At 39.1% G+C, this 4,086-nt stretch overlaps 1 pseudogene; it reads right to left on the bottom strand.

The window, feature by feature from the left end:
* Positions 1–2,193: 2,193 nt before the first annotated feature.
* On the bottom strand, positions 2,194–3,819 carry LOC129025953 (testis-specific chromodomain protein Y 1-like; annotated as a pseudogene).
* Positions 3,820–4,086: the final 267 nt, after the last annotated feature.

Genomic DNA, 4,086 nt, shown 5'->3' with positions numbered 1-4,086 from the left:
AGGCTTTTTGCTCCGTGAAACAACCCACATCTTTGTAAATATTGTAAAATTGTTCATGCCTTCTTAGCAGTCATATCAGAAGAGCCCACAAGAAACAACTCCCAAAGGTTAGAGAAACATTCTCCCTGGAAACAATCAAAATCAAATTTTGTTACTCCAGGTTTTCTCATCTTCTTAATGTAGAGAATTTTTAGTCACACCGTCATCAGCTTTTCCAGTTTTTACATCCGACCCTCCATGTTCATTACTACCCCTATAGGAAATGCCCAATGAATGAGGTGCCAGTAAATTGCAAGTTTCTTTTTCATTACAGCACCTTAAACAAATAAAGTAAGACCTGGGGAAATTTTCTGATACATCAATAAATATATAGAGCCTTTATAATATCTAGCCTTTTTTTTGGTCTCAAATAGGAAGACGTTATGTTATTGCTAAGCCAAAATCATACTGCTTCTGACAAACAGCCCTACAGTCAACAGAAAGATTCTGGGCCGAAACACATTTCTTCCATAGCATGTCATAATAAATAAAAAGCAGTGAAAGACAGAAAGAGTGAAGAAAACACAAATCCTAATTTCCAGTAGAAAGAGAGACAGAGCACTTTGAAAAACCTAATTTAAGCCATAGTGATCCCATAGATGAGAAAAAGAAAAAAAGAAAAGAAAAAGAAAAAAGAAAGCAGGACATTCGCCCTTTAGATATCCCAGATCTAAACCATTCCCAAGCCAGGGCTGAGACGACGTCTTTAGGTCTTTGCATTTTCTGGCATTTCTTCATTTCCGGATGCCACTGCATTCTTCAGTGCCTGCAGAAGAGAAAGCTTGTGCTATGCCTGATTCACCTAAATATTTTCAGGGAACTGTCACCTTTACCAGCACCTTACCTGCTTACCTCATCACAGAAAACATGTAAAGCTCTGTGCAGTGATGGAACTCAACCAACACTCACTCATGCATCTGCCTCCATTCTGTGCCTGGTGCATCCATAGAAAACTGAAAGCTAAGCCCATAGTTTGAGCTGAGTGCTGCCTGTAAGATGGGTGTTTAAAATTAGACAAGAAGGCTCAAGGGAAACTTGCACAAAGGTGCCATCATCCGCAGAGATTGTTGGCTGGTGAAGCGACACCCTAGAGATGTTGTGGAAAAGATGACATTCATCACCAGTGGCCAGTGGATTATTCAACTATGCCTATGTAATGGAGCCTTGATAAAAACCAGCAAGACAGTATTCATAGAGCTTTTGGGTAACTGAACACATACAGTGTTCTAGAAAATTGTGTGCTCATAAAAAGAGACACTGATAATTTTAAAGGTCATACAGAGTGTAGGGGTCTTTGTTTTGAAAGAAGTTTCTGCCTTTAATAATGTGTCCAGAATTTTAACTTATTAACTAGAGCATACTCTAAGGTAACAGAAATCTGCACATTACAAACATTAAAACCTGGATATTTCCACCAAAATGATTCCATAATTCACTAATATGGTGCAGCAAGTTTTACCTTAGAGAGATAAAGTTTTCTTTTGTTAACTGGGTAAGAACTAGACATATATAAAAGAAAAGAAAATCAAGTGATATCTCACCACAAATTCTAGTCCTATGTTCAGTTTAGGAGAATGATCATCAGTGAATTTTGTTCCAGAAATATTTATTCTAAAAGAGAAGTCTTTTAATTTATAATTGTGTGTCTCTGAAGAGTTTGTGCCAGTGTAAAGTTAAAGGCACCATCTCTGACTGTTTTGTGTCTTTTTTGGGAGGGAAGCTAAGGCTGCCTTGTAAGCCAGTAGCAGTATTCTAGGATAAAAAAATAAGAAAAATCAACATTATTACAGGATTCTCTGTCATAAACATCCAATAAAACACAACTCTGGTCTTATATATAGTAGTAGGCATAGATACATATTAGAGCTTGCAAGAAGAATCTAGTATCCAACAATCTGCTTTAATATTTGTGCTTATGTGAGCACAAAATAAACACATTTGGGCAAACAAGCTGTTTTATTACTTCTTTTAAAGCTACAGTGCTTAAAATTATGTGACCATTTAAATACCTAGTTTGGACCTTTCCAGTTCTGTTTCCAAACCTTAGCTATGGGTGAAACTGTTTTGGGCTATGAAGATGGATTAGGGCATCTTGCAACTCATGATGCATTTGGTTCAGCTTAGTTCTTGTGTCCTGAGCAGACAGACTGACAATTAAAATTCATCAATTTTATTTTCAACATACTTTAACATGGATTCTATCCCTTGGGCTGAGCTCCAGATCTTCCTCAGCACCTCACACTCTCTCTCATTGGCCTGTTCCAGCTCCAAGTTAATATTACTGTGAACAAGGGCCTTACATTCTGCCAGTACAATTTGATTATATGAGGCAAGCTCCTTAATTTGAATCATAACTTCTTGGGTGAAAGTTCCACTCAAAAATACCTGAGAAACCAGACCTTTGGCACATGCCTCCCGTGCTGTCAGCTTTCGCCCAGCAAATAACATTTCATTGGCAGATGCTTTACCCAACATTTTTTGAAATGTAATAGTTGAACAGCCATCTGGACTCTGTCCAAAGGTCGTATAAGGGGTTTGGAACCAAGAGTTTTCATTAGCCCACACGAGATCACAAAGAGGCAGGATGGATGCACTTAGTCCAATGGCAGGGCCATTGACTGATACAACAATAGGCTTTTAAAATTGAATAGAAGTATTCACAAACTTCTTGATGGTGTCCACCATTTCAAGGCTTGCTCTGTTTCTGTCATTCCTTAAGTGCGTCACAAAGTACCCAAAATCAAGACTGCAGCAAAAGACACTTCCATCTGCACTGAACAGCACAAGCTTGCTGCCATCCACAGCAGCACTATTCAGAGCATTAACCATTTCTTTAATTACTTCTGTATTCAGTGCATTTTTTTCTGTCGATCTAGTTGATAGCACTATCTGGGTGAATCCATCCTCTTTCTTCACTACAATGTCTCTGTAAGTGCTGGCACTTTCTGTTAACCTTATGGTAAATTACATCTTCTTGATAAAAGGCTGGTCTCTGTTGTCATCAGTAATATCTCTTTGCCCACCTTTCACCTTTGAAACTGAGGTATGCATGTCTGTTGTTCCATTGGCTGCTAATGGGTCTATTAATACCACTATACCTTTTTGGATAACTGAACCTGTGGCCATGGAAGCAGTAAGTGAGCCATACATCTGTGACATTGGTGGGTGTATCTGAGTCTTGTTCTCTATTCCAGTTTGTTCTGCACCAGGACGTGAAAAATGGTCCTGGAGGAGTTTCCCTTGTGTCACCTTGAAGACCACCGTGTCCTGCTGATCTGCTGCAATAGGGTCCAGTTTCTTATGTTTCTGAAAGCCACTCACAGTTTTCTTGTCGTTAAAGGGGCTGTCAGGTGCAAGGGTCTTGATAGTTGAATTTATTATCTCCATATTCTGTGTGTTGGAGAGAATTGAAGCTGCCTTTCTCCTAACGATCTTGCTGGCAGGAAATAACGTGCTGTTTTTGGATCTGTGGTGTTTATCAGTCACTAGCGTTTCAGGAGATTTCTTAGAATAACTCGCTTTTGTAGATCTGGAAGTTCTTCTTCTGGCATTGTTTGAAAAAATTCTACTGGTTCTAGTCCATGTCAGTTTTTTCTGTTTTTCAGTCTTTCATCTATTAAAATCATGTATACATTTTTCACTGTCTGTGAGGTGCTGTTCTGGTTCCCAAGTGTCATCCTGTTTGTTGTAACCTTTCCACCGAATCAAATACTCTGTATTCCCATTTTTATCTTGTCTTTTGTCAAAAATACTTTCAACCTCAAACTCCTGGGAAGACATGAGGAAAGACACAGGAGTGGAGCAGTTGCTGTGCCAACATTTTTTCAGTTTTGTTACCACATAGTCACTCCTTTCTGCCTCCAGTTCTTCACCAGCTTCTGCGTATGGATGAACCTCTTCTATTTTGTCACCACTGGTGTAGTGAAAATTGTGTGAAATAGCAGCTATGCTATGGTGCATGATAGCTTGCTCAGTAGCCTCAGGTGAGGGTAGCTAAATCCACAGCCACAACCTTCTGGTGTAGAAAAGAAAGCTTTCTTCCTGCCT

Source organism: Pongo pygmaeus, chromosome Y (genome assembly GCF_028885625.2).
Source record: "Pongo pygmaeus isolate AG05252 chromosome Y, NHGRI_mPonPyg2-v2.0_pri, whole genome shotgun sequence".
Taxonomy (NCBI): domain Eukaryota; kingdom Metazoa; phylum Chordata; class Mammalia; order Primates; family Hominidae; genus Pongo; species Pongo pygmaeus.
This window is presented reverse-complemented; position numbering and strand designations above follow the sequence as displayed.